The 12,304-nt window shown below is 40.0% G+C and overlaps 1 long non-coding RNA gene across 1 annotated transcript; it reads left to right on the forward strand.

Moving 5' to 3' along the window:
• The first annotated feature begins 6,768 nt into the window (after positions 1-6,768).
• Positions 6,769-10,106, forward strand: LOC127015113 (uncharacterized). The gene is made up of 3 exons (XR_007766275.1): positions 6,769-6,814; positions 8,602-8,703; positions 8,804-10,106. It is a non-coding gene; the product is annotated as an uncharacterized LOC127015113 (long non-coding RNA).
• Positions 10,107-12,304: the final 2,198 nt, after the last annotated feature.

Here is a 12,304-nt window from a genome sequence, read left to right on the forward strand (position 1 = left end):
TTTTCTGGGATTATTTGTTTTTAGGCTTTAGGTTGAATTTTGTTTTGTTTAATATGGCTTCTCCAGTGTGGCCATATCTTATAACTTGATTAAATTTTCCAGTACTCTGTGCAATTTTGGGAGGAAAGATAGAGGGAGGGAAAGTGGTTGGTTATAGTTGGGTTTACTACCAGAATACAATGTAAACAAAATAACAAATATTACCTCTAGGATTCCATGGAAATCCATTCTTTTAAATGAAAACTACATTTGTAACATTTTGTCAGGTTTATGCTTACTAGGCCTGCAATTGCATCTAATTGTAGGGATTTTTTATGCTGCTAAGATACAGTATATTTAGTTGGTGTAATTTTTCTGAAAAATGTTGCTGCTGTCTGCCAATATATTAGAGCCAAAAAGTCTCATTAGATTACTTCTATTTAATTTTAACAATATTTCAGAAGTTTTCATGGTAACACTAGAAAACTTTTTTCTTTTTTTAATATTTCCATTGATATTTTTGTGCACTTTACAAAATTTACTATAGAATTTGTTCATTGGAATATTTTGTTCTGTATTGAAGGGGTGGTATTCTTATTATTTGTTATATTGGTGAATTTCAATGAAAGACCCTTGTAAGCTCTAGGAGGGCAATTTATGTTGGTATAGCTACACGTACAGTCACAGATTTGCTGTTTTTCTAACAGTTGATCAAAAGTAACATTAACTGCTCAGTTATCAGGGGAGTTGGAAGGAGCAAATGGAGGAATGAAAGGGAAAGCAAGCAACGAAAATACCATGTCCCTAGGTTTAGGCTAACACAAAATTTAGAAAAATAGAGTTCATGTGAAAATTGTCACAGGGGGAGAGGGTGGCTGTAGTTGTTACTTTAGGCTGTTACAAGCTATCCAAACCTGATGGTATGCCTGAAAACCTATCTGAAGTTGTGACTTTGGGCCTACAATTTACACTGTGTTGGTATAATGCTGTGTCTGCTTGGAGCTTGTATAAGGCTAGGTGTGCTCTGCGCTGCTGAAATCATGCTGTCAGGCATTCGTTGGGATAGAATTAGAAATAGCAGGGTAAACCAGCAAATGAATAGCACATGAATCATAGGTGAGGCTAGGACTTACTCTATGTAGTAATTACAGGGAAAAAAATCCTCAACTTGCTTGTTTTCGAGTTTAAATATTAGACCGAAACCATAAACTGATAATCACAGAATCATAGAATGGTTTGGGTTGGAAGGGACCTTAAAGATCATCTAGTTCCAACCCCCCTGCCATGGGCAGGGACTCCACTAGACCAGGTTGCTCAAAGCCCCATCCAACCTGGCCTTGAACACTTCCAGGCATGGGCCATCCACAGCTTCTCTGGGCAACCTGTTCCAGTGTCTCACCACCCTCACAGTGAAGAACTTCCTTACATCTAATCTAAACCTACCCTCTTTCAGTTTAAAGCCATTACCTCTTATAACAGTTGGCCAGCAGAGTTTGCTGGGGATGTAAGTTGAATTCCCCTTTTCCCTCCGATACTACTTTACATTGGTTTTTCTTTGCCCCTTTTCCTCTGTAGTGCCTGCTGCCTCAAGGGTTTACTCTGTTCTTCTCATCTATTAGGCATCAGCTTCTCTCCCTGAAATGCCAAACCACCTTTCTGATTAATGTCAGGCTGTCTCGGTACCTGCCTGGAAAGCAGAAAGGCAAAGGTTTTTCTTGATGGTAGCAATCCAGACTCAGATTTTTTTTTTTTTTTTTTTAAATCAGCTAAATAAATATTTAATATGAGATAAGTAAAATTAAGACTTAGGTTTGGGCTTTGAAGTGAGATCCCCAGTTGCTTTGAGGCTGGGGAAGAATGCCCACAGGATTTGTGCCTCCTTGCAGTGGGCTTTTTGGGGCTGTCCGTGGCTGAGTACAGGAGGATTAATGTACAACAAACTTACCAACCAGGGCTAGGGTTTAGGCTTCTCTTGCTTCCATCTCTCTTTCAGTACCCCAAAGCATGGGGACCTCTTCATTGTTCTTGTACCTGAGGAGCAAATAATAGCAATTTTATCTATCTATCCACACAGTACGGGGCGTTTCCTTCATATGAGGAAGGAAGGAAATGCCCTGTTCTGTGTGGATGTCCAGGGACTGCTTCCTTCCTGTGGCCAACTAAACATTTACACCCCAGATTTTATTTAGGTCTTCAGTGAAGAACTAATTTAACAGTTATCTCTGTTCTTCTCATTGACAACTATTGGTAAAAGTGTTGACAATATTTAAAATTTAGGAGTATAAAAGAAACAATTTTGAATTTAGTAATTTCATTTTTTTTTTTAAAAAAAGCTGCTAGCTGAGGTTGTGGGTTACATGTAAAGGCACCCAGGCAGCGGCAATGTTATTGATGTCCGTGCTTTCCATTCCTTGTCAAATTCACTGATGATGGATTTTTCTGATCAAAATGACAGGCAGTAAAGGAGTTCCACTGTAAAATAGTGTTTTAGCTTGTCTTTGCAGTATAGCTTTTATTTCTCAATTACATTTACATTGATAGCGGAAGTTTATGACCTGGTTAGTATGGATTTTCTGTTTCAGAGCTGTCATGCCTGTTTATCTCTGAAAGCAGCAAAATTGTGCTTAGAGCTAATGTAATAGAGAGCATACACTGTCTAAGATGGTAGGAACAGGTATTTTTGCTGTCTTCCAGAGCTATAATGTAAGAGGTTTGAATGAATGTCGTAAAACATGGTAATTCAAGAAGGAAAGAAGATGAGTAATACAGGAAAGTTAGTGAAATTGCTTTCTTGAAGGGGGAGGCGAAAACATTTTGTGGGGATTTCATAATCTCCGATAAGTACTGGCTGTGAAGTAGAAATTGCAAACATCAAAGGAAGTTAATTTGTCTTGATAATTTAGTGTTTGTTTACACTGACTGTAACAGGGTTTCCACTCAGAGCTGCATGTGCTGATTCTTTGAGAAAAGAAACCCAAACTGTGTGGCCCAAATTCAGAGGTGACTTACATGACGATACAGTATTCACAGTTACCAGGTTTTAGAGGTGATCAGAGCACACAGTGAACAAAAGGGTGTTCAAAAAAAGAAACAAGGTGGCATAGAAGTATCCCCAGGGTAATTATGTGTTTACAGAACCATTTGGGCTATTGTATCTAATATACTGTCTTTAGAGCAGTGCCTTGATAATTACAGCTGAAGTCCTAGGACCAAGTTGAAGACCGCTGAACTGCTCAGTCTTTCTATCTGTGATCCTGCCAAGATCAGCATGACCTTGCTAACATTTGTAATATTAAAACACATACGTGTTGGCAGGATTGGGGCTACTGAGGCATTTTAGTGGGCTTGACCTTGACCAAGACCAAGGATTTTAAAAACTAAAATTAATTCTACTGGGGAATTACAATTTTCCTTCTTTCCAGAAATGATGCTCGTTACTAAACTGTATTCGCTCATGTTAGATTTGCAGAAATCCTTGATATGGAGGATTGAAATGAATGTATTTTGAATTATGTTGCAGTTTAATTCATTCTGTCAAAGCATGCTGCTTACACAAGTCTCATTTGTACAAATCTATTGCTAAAATGATTCTTTTGTACTCAAAGTTGTGTATTTTTGACATTTCTTGTTACTTGTAAAAATATTTATGTATATAGAGAAGAAAATTGTTTTGCCTCTTACTGCTTTCTGTTACTATTTTTTTCACTTGTATGCTTAATGCTTTCATATTTTCTTTTATTTGGGCATATGCATAAACAACTGCAAGATGTCAGTGGTCTTTCTGCAACTGTTTGAGATTTTTAATTCTCAAAACATTCAACAATGCCCTCCTTGAAAGAGATTTTGATTTATTTTTGTGTGAAAAATAAAAATTCAGAGCACAAGTTTGTTGCGGTTGGAATGGTGAGGCATTTCTTAAGTCCAGTTTTCCAAGAGCCACTACTTTGCCATTATGAACTGGTTTGATCTTTTTTTAAGGAGTAGTCATTTTCTGATGTGGAGAAACCTTGAATTACTGTTTTAAAACAAGCTGTTAAGTAGAATGGCATTGTCTTTTCTGTACATATTACACCTGTGAAAATACCTGAGAAACAAGAAAAAAAGAAGAAAAAATAAACATGAACATTCTCCAAAAATGTAGCAAAAGTCTATAGAATTGCTCTATCTTTGTGCATTCACAGGTTTCTTGGATTTAATGCCTGACTTCATAGTTTCAAACACTTTATTTATTTTATCTGTATATTAAATAACAGATTGTTTGCCTGATTTAGATGGTTTTGTTTAAGCCAAAATGTTTCTTGTGTAAAGAATTTACAGAAGGCTCTTTTCTGAGACATTGGGGTAGAGATATGTCAATATTTCTAAAAAAAACGAAATAATATCCAGCAAAAGAGAGAAAGCCTAAAAAGAAAATAACTTGCCTAAAAATACTACCTGAACTGGGTGTACTATCTTTTAGCTAGGACTGAGTAATTAAGATCATCTTACTGTGCAATAAATAAAACAGGCAATGGTACTGCATGGCATGATTCATTTCAACACAAGACAGTGACCTTTATGATTCAAGTGCTGCATGTTTGCATGTGATGGATTATTCCCCATATTAGGAGAATGAAAAATGTTCAGCATCTTGGCTGTTTTGGGGAAATTTTTCAGCTTGCTAATGATTTAGCAGAAATTCTGCTGGAGTTATTTCTCTAAATGAGAAAGAGTCAAGGCATGTCCCTAAAGAATGCCTGAGAGGGGACGGGTATTTCCAGTTGCTTGGGAATGGCCTTGCTCAGCTGCCCATGTGCCTGATTTTGAGACTCCATCCCCGTACCTCTGCAACAACCACTTTTTCCTCCCTTCTCCTTCCCTGGTCCCCTCCACCTCCCCGAGGTAGTGCCTTCTGTGCTGCTGTGTTGCAGCAGGTACCACGGTGGCAGGAGACACTGGTGCTGATGGCAGGAGGAGGTGGAGGTGCCTGGAGAAGCTGTGGAGCCAGCAAGCCTCTTTTACCTAGTGCCACTCCCTCCCGTCTTCAGTACAGTTTGGACCATCTGTGACGGGCTGAGGGTGAGTTTTGCCACCTTTGGTTATAAGATTAGGGCTGTCAGGGAAGAGCTGTTACAGGAGCATGTATATTTGCCTCTAGTGCTAGTGCGGGATGCTGGTTTTATCCCCAGTAGTGTCACAGGTTTTATTCCACCCCGTCTTTCAGCAACTGAGCGACAACAGTCTATAGCCGGTTCATGGCTGAACAAGAATCCCTTAGCTGACTTGTGTCTCTGTGAGTGCCCAGGGCACATTCACCTGCCGGTGAGCATCCACCAGAACGAAAGTTCCTACAGCTTGCTCTCAAACAAAAATGGCATTCATGAAGACAATCACAACTCTGCTCGGATATGAGGGGGAAGAGAGCTGTAAGTTGGTGTCTGCACTGTGTCATAGAGGAAAATGTGAGTTTTAATGGGTGGTGGTACTTAAGTGCCCCTTACAGAGCTGATGTTTGTTTTTAAAATGGAGTTATGGATACTTTTATGCCCAGAATATTGGGTTGTGTTGTTCTACTTTATTGTGTGACAGTGAATGTAGCTTGATATCAAATCACTAACAGTACTGCAGGTAAGTGACATAGGATTCATAAATATAAAAGTAGAACTTGTTCCTGTTTTATTTTATTATCCTGTCTAGATAACCAGCTTTGCTGGTGTGTGGGTGCAGAACATAGCAATAATGAGACATACTCCTTGTTTAATTGGTGCTGTGCCTTAAATAGATTACTGCAATTCAAACCTCTGTGGTTGACCTGAAATAAAATTAAGCCTGTTCACCAATGTGAGCAGGAGTTACACTGACACTGCCCTGTCTGTTAAAAGAGAAGGTCTATTCCTTTGAGTCAGTTAATCTGATCTCCAAAGGGGATGTAATCAAGTGTCGTCTTTTGATTTACCAGGCCTAGGCTCTGTGTCAAAGACAGAGGGGAAAGTTTGGTGGCTGAGGGTATTGCCTAAATATCTGGGATGGCAAGAGGGAGCCACTGAAGCTTACAGGGAAAATCTCGGTGTTATAGTTTAAGCCCTGCTGTTCTTTGGGGTGTCAGTGCTGTCTTTTTCTGAAAAAGCCATTCCTTTCAAAGGAAGAGAGATGAAGTGGCATCTCTTCCATCATCTCTTGCTTCTTCATCGACACTGTAACTGTGAGAATAGTAATTTTGAATTTGGTTCCCTGGACTTGGATTTCCTTCCCTTCCTCGCTGGAGATTTGAAGCCGTTGTGTATCAGCCTGTATACTGCAGTGTGTTCTAGAGGAGATGGGAGATACCATCAGTCCCTCCTGTGGACTCTTTCACACTTAATACTCCTTGGGCCACAAAGAAAGAGAGCGTACTCACAAGAAAGTGGGAGGCTGTGCTCCAGCCACCATTTGATACAAAGTGGTGTAGAGTTTCACAGTTAGGTTTTCAGGAGAGGAGCAGTGGAAGCCAGGTTCTCCTCATCACGTGCAGTAACTACCCCAGCCCAGGTGTCTCTCTCTTCCAGTGAATATTTAATTATTCTGTTCAAACTGAAACAGCTTTTACAGGAGGGAGTGAGCATGCTTTTTCTGTTCTTACCTCAGATTAGGTAATAATCCACTGATTAAAGCATTCAGGAGAGACTGTTTAAAATCCTGTGGGATCCTGAGAGCAACTGAAATCATATCTCTTTCCTAAATGTTTTCACTACTGAATTATTAGGTTAAGGGAGTGGTCTACCAAGACTTCTGGTTTAGTTTATGTCTTTTTTTTGCAGCCATAGCTGTTGGATGAGCTCTGAAAATGCCTATAGATGGACTTTCTCATGTGATGTAGGTAATGTAAAGACTATTTTGTAAATCCTAGTTTGAGATGGGCATTGCACTGTTCACCTCTGTCTGTGCTGCAGCACTTCTGGGCATATGCAGAAGCAGATGTATATGATGGGATTAACCTGTGATATTTTAGCTATCTATAGCATAGACAGCTCCACTGATCACTTGAGACTCCTTTGCAGTCAGGGGGGATGAGTGGATGTTTTCAGGTATGGTTTATAGGAGCTATTTTGAAAGTTTACCTTAGAGTGAGAGAAACTGAGCCTGGAAAAGCCTGTGTCTCTCCACTGATTAAGAAGGAAACCTGGAGGGTTAACTGGAGAGATACATGTTCACAGTTGGTCAGATTAATCTCACTCCAAACCGTTTAAGGGATTTTAATGTGGGAAACTTAGGCACCTATGAATGTTAGGGTTAAATGCAGATGAACAGGGCTTTAAGGCTCTACCTTTTGACTCTGAAGTGTCTGAATCTACCTGTAATCTTTTTTGTGATTTCTGGTGATAACTGCGCTGAAAAAAAGATTGTGCATTTTAGAACTTGATTCACTTTCTTCGGTGCTCATTTGTAGACAAGAGGCATGAGATACCTGCACTTTTAACCATGGTGTGGCTTTTCTCCTGCAAAAGCAAACTGGCCCTGGTTTGGTCCAATTTTTCTGAAGGAATTAGACCACTTTGCTTCTGTGTGAAAGCACCAAGATTTAGCATTGTTTGGCTAGAATGCATTACCTTTGTATCTTTAATTATTTGGTCTTTGATTTCTCATGTTCCAGTGTAGACGAGTTTATAAAGTCACTTCTAAAATTACCCAGCTTTCTAGCATAAGTTCTGGTAATTATTCCATTTCTGTTATTTCAAATTTAGAAATCCAGAAGGCATTGTTGCATAGACTGAGCTGCTCTCCTATCTGTTTTGTTAGACTAGATAGAGGTTTATAAGACTAAATGGAAAGTAAGAAAGAAGCCTAGGGACTCACTTGAGGGGGCCTGTCTTTGCAACCTACTAATTTGGGCAAGTCAGAAACCTCGAAGACGGTCCTAACTGCCTAGCTGATTTCAGTTTTTGTTCAGGGATTACCTGATCTGAAATGCATTAGCAATCCCGTAAACGCAGGTGGGAGCTGAGGCTTCAAGTGTCCTGGTCTCCGGGCACCAGCATCTCATTCATTCCTGTGCCCCACGTTCTGGCCCCACAAAGCTTTTGCTGCTTCTTGCATTGTGCTATGGCTCCCAGGTAAGTGGTGGGAGAGGCAATCAGACCTCACTTTGCCTCTTCAGCAGCATGTGCTAACCATCAGGCTGAGCGATTAGTCCTTTTCCACGTGGCCGTGTTTTAAAGGAGATGAGTTCTTTTTAGTTAGGTCCTTGCCTTCCTCGAAATGAAACGGAGATGTCGGATTTCAGGTAGGTGCAGTGGGGGATGGAAGCCAGGACTTCAGCAGGAAGGCGGCAGTCCTGCCAAGCATTTCTACTGAGCGGCTCTGTGCAGCTGCTTTCCTGTGGCGTGGATGACCTGAGACAGCCGGCAGAGGTGGCTGACTTTCTCTGCTCACAGCACGGAGGGTGTAGGTCCCTATCTCTGAGCCTCTCAGTGGGAGTCTGCAGCTCTGCTGGTGCCTCTCTGGTCCTTAACTCCTCTTCCGAATCACACGACAGGAGTTCTTTTAACTAAAGCAGGTCTTTAAGGAAAAAGAAAAATTCAAAAGGCATTTTATATTTAAGACTTTTTTTTTTAAGAGGTGCTTTTGTTAGGACAATAATTAATTCGTGTGATTTATATTACACAGGAGGCCAGACTATATGACCATAGTAATTCTTTCCCGCTTTATTCTGTATGAGAGGCTGATTCCACTTGCATAAAACTTCACTTTATTAGTGCCATTGTCAAGGTGAGTCTGGGTATTGGTAGAAAGAATCTCGAACATAATTTAAGGGGTACAAAGAAATGGCACTTTCAAGAGCATTACTAACCTTTGTAATTCATCTTAGGTCAACATCGGTGGTACTTGATTCTGGAAGGCTGGCTTTTCTAATCAACTTTCTCAGAGGAATTCATTATCTGAAAACCTGTGACTAATGAAAGATGTTTTGTTCTTTTGAAGTTCAAGCTAATTTCCATGAAGGTTACTATTACTAAGCAACAGATTCTGTGGAGTGTCTCCTGAGGGGCTGAAACTACAGTGCGTACGAAAGTAAAGCAAAACACAGTGAAAAAATGATGAAATATTATCCCCAGACAGAGAAGCCACAAATAGTACCAAGTACAGGGCCTGTTTTGGAGTCTCCTTCCTTGAAAGCTGTTGTTTGACCAATGGAAAAACTCCCGCGGGAGGAAAAAATCAGCATAAGCCATATCACAATCTACTGTGAATGTAAAGCAAGATTCAGCCTCTGCTCAAATGTAGAGATACCTCACAGCATGACCAAGGGGAAAAAAAGAAGTTCCGAATATAATTCAGCATACTCAGTTCTTCTGAGAAAAGCAATCACCTGTAATACATTAGCCACATTAAAAGAAGAATGGTTATTCTAGTTATGAGGATAGAGTGAAATGAAATACAGGAGTGCTTTCTGAAGTCAAAAAAGATGATGTCATCTTCTATGCAGCTATGTGTCAGAGTAGAAATATATATTTGCAGCTTGCTTAAGTAAAAAAATACACCTGGATATTCAGCTTTTTGAGGCTAGAGATTTCACTCTGTCCTCTTACTTTGGCTTTATCCACTGGCTTTGCTAAATACAAGGTACAAATAATTGAGGATAAAGGAAAAAAAACCAAACCCCACAATTACTTTCCATAATCTTTTCAATGTTTGAGCAAGTGCCTTTGGTCTTGTCCTTTTTTTGTGTGTGTGTGTTCAGTTTGCCTAACTGTTTAAGTGATGCAGTTTTCTAGCATAAAATTTGCATGAGATGAATTTCAATACTTGTTCAATAGAGTTTATAAACTTTACAGTAATAAAAATATCAATATCGTACAACTTAACTCACTATCATGGTATGTGTAGGAGATGTACAATCTGGAAATAAGTAAAATGTTCTAAATATTTGAGTTAAATAATAAATATATCTGGTCATGAATGTCAGACTCCCAAAGGTAAGGACAGAATGTCCAAAATCATTGTCAGCATAGAAATCTCCTTACCCCTCCAAGTATTTTTTGTTTGCTCTGATCATTCCAGTCACAGTTTCTTTTTAACACAGTTTTGGCGTTTGTTTTCCCAAATATACATATCTTCTGACACTCCAAAGGAAAGATGTATTATTATCCAAATCTTTATAAAGTGAGAAATGAGGCACAAGAGACATTAAAAAAAAAAAAAAAAAGAATAAGTAAACAGAATCTCTAGTCAGATGCTTCCCTGTCCCTGGAGGTACTGAGGGTCAGCAGGTATCTACACTTCCAAGCTACATGAGGTCTGTTCTTTGGGCATGCCCAGAAGCAGCTGTGTCCTCATCTGGCTGTGCTGTAGGTGCCTTAGTTGCACCAAAGCCCTGTCAGTGTCCAGGCATTTAATGTGACTCTTTTGCCTGCAGAGCTAATACAGTAATCTCACGCCCACCCTTTTCCTCAAGAACCCAGGACTTTAATAAAACACATGTATTCATTAAACAAGGACTTGAATTCAGGTCTCTCCTCTTCTAGAGAAAGCCTCTATAGCCGTGACACCTGGTAGCAATAACTGTTTTTGGACTAATTCCTATCTTAGTGCTATGTAGTGAATATCTTAGCGCTGCCCAGTACTGCCCCAGGAGTAGTCTGCGGCTTGTGGTTGGGAGGTTGTTCTGGGAGATGCCCTGTCATGTGAGAATCGTGATGCCACCATGGAGCACTATCTCAATACTGAAACAGATAAATGATTTGAAAATAGAATTGGACTGACCTGGAATTGCAGATAAGGATTATGTACAACTTCAGGTCTATACTCAGTTCACACCTGAAGTGGCTCAGACCTTTTCCAGCGCATACTATATCTTGAACATAAATTTTGTATGATGGATTTTTTTCCAGGTGATTGATTCTGAATGTTAAACCTTACACAATTTAAAGAGGTCTAGCTTTTAGAGAGGCCAAAGACCCATTCTTTTAGAATCAGTTTCCCCATGACTTCCCGGCGAGGCTAAATGAAGTAAAAATAGCGGGGGAAAAAATGCCTGGGTATCTGAACCCCTTATATCTCTCCCATCCAGAGCTGTGTAGGAACTTTGCAGCTCAGTTTAAGGTTCACCAGTGTCTCTGTTGGATCTGCTTACATTACATGGATCAAGTGACTGGATGGCTTTTGAAAATGAATGTGCTGTTGGAAATAGGTTCTCTTCTTTAATTATATCCTCATTTTATGTTGCAAGCTCTAGATCATTTAAGCAGGGGTTTGGAATAAATAAGTTGCAGGAAGTCTGATTAATTGGTTACAGAAAGTATTGCTTTCAGTCTTGCAGCAATTAAGATTTTACAGTGTTGCCATAGGTCAATTACGTATCTGGATCGATGCTTTTATTTCAGGGATTTGAGTCATAAACCTTCAGAAAATTACTGGTTTTTAAAATTTTGATACTAGCACTACTTTAAAATTTTGTGTTAGATTGACATAGAGCAGTTATTGTTTGTACTGGCTTCAGTACATTTTGTCACATCCTAAACTACAAGGAACAAAGATAAGTTGAACAAAGAGAGATATGTTGTTATTGTGGGAGAAGGTGTATAAATATATATCGTCTGTAAACTGGGAAATCAGGATTCCTTAGTTCTGCTACTGGTGGAGTAAATTATATTATTCTCAGGAATAATTTGGCATGGAAAATTTCAGGTTATGTTTCTGCAGCAGGTCTGAGCAAGAAGAGGTCCACAATTGGGTGTGACAAAGTGAAGATGCCAGAAAAATCTGAAGAAAAATCTGAGTCGCAAAGTTCAGCTCCCATATGTGAAACTCCTGTATTGGGTTGAGGTGGATTGAAATTGTTGAGAGGTAGAGCTTGTCAGAGCCTAGATTTCCTTTCTGTGGGAAATGCCGGCAGTTTGAGAGTGTTTTAATTTTGATTCAAAAGGCAAGTTAGAGGTTTCAAAATTCTCTTCACAAACAAAGAAACAACTCATTTAGAAAAGCAGAAAGCTTCTGTTTTGATGTTTCTTCAACAAAATGCTGCCGTGTATCTCTGTATCTCCCGGACTATCCGTGATCCCAGGCAACCTCCAGAGAGTCGGACCAGGGCGTGGAGATGTCTCGTGAGAAGGAGCATCAGGAGGCTTAAACTCTTAAACTACCACCTCCCTAAATGCTTTTAGGGTCTCTGCTGCAAAGCCCTAGCCAAGCAGTCAAATCCCAGATAAGCTGGGGCTCCAGAGACATGAAGCCTTTCACCTGTGTGTCGGGGAAGCCGGAGTCCCAATATCCTTAGCTTCACAGTGCCTTGCGTCGGGGCCACCTAAAGCTGCAGACTGTGGACACCTTAGGTCGCCTAGCCCTGGACATGGTGAGGGAGCTGTGGAGC

Source organism: Gymnogyps californianus, chromosome 3 (assembly GCF_018139145.2).
Source record: "Gymnogyps californianus isolate 813 chromosome 3, ASM1813914v2, whole genome shotgun sequence".
NCBI lineage: Eukaryota > Metazoa > Chordata > Aves > Accipitriformes > Cathartidae > Gymnogyps > Gymnogyps californianus.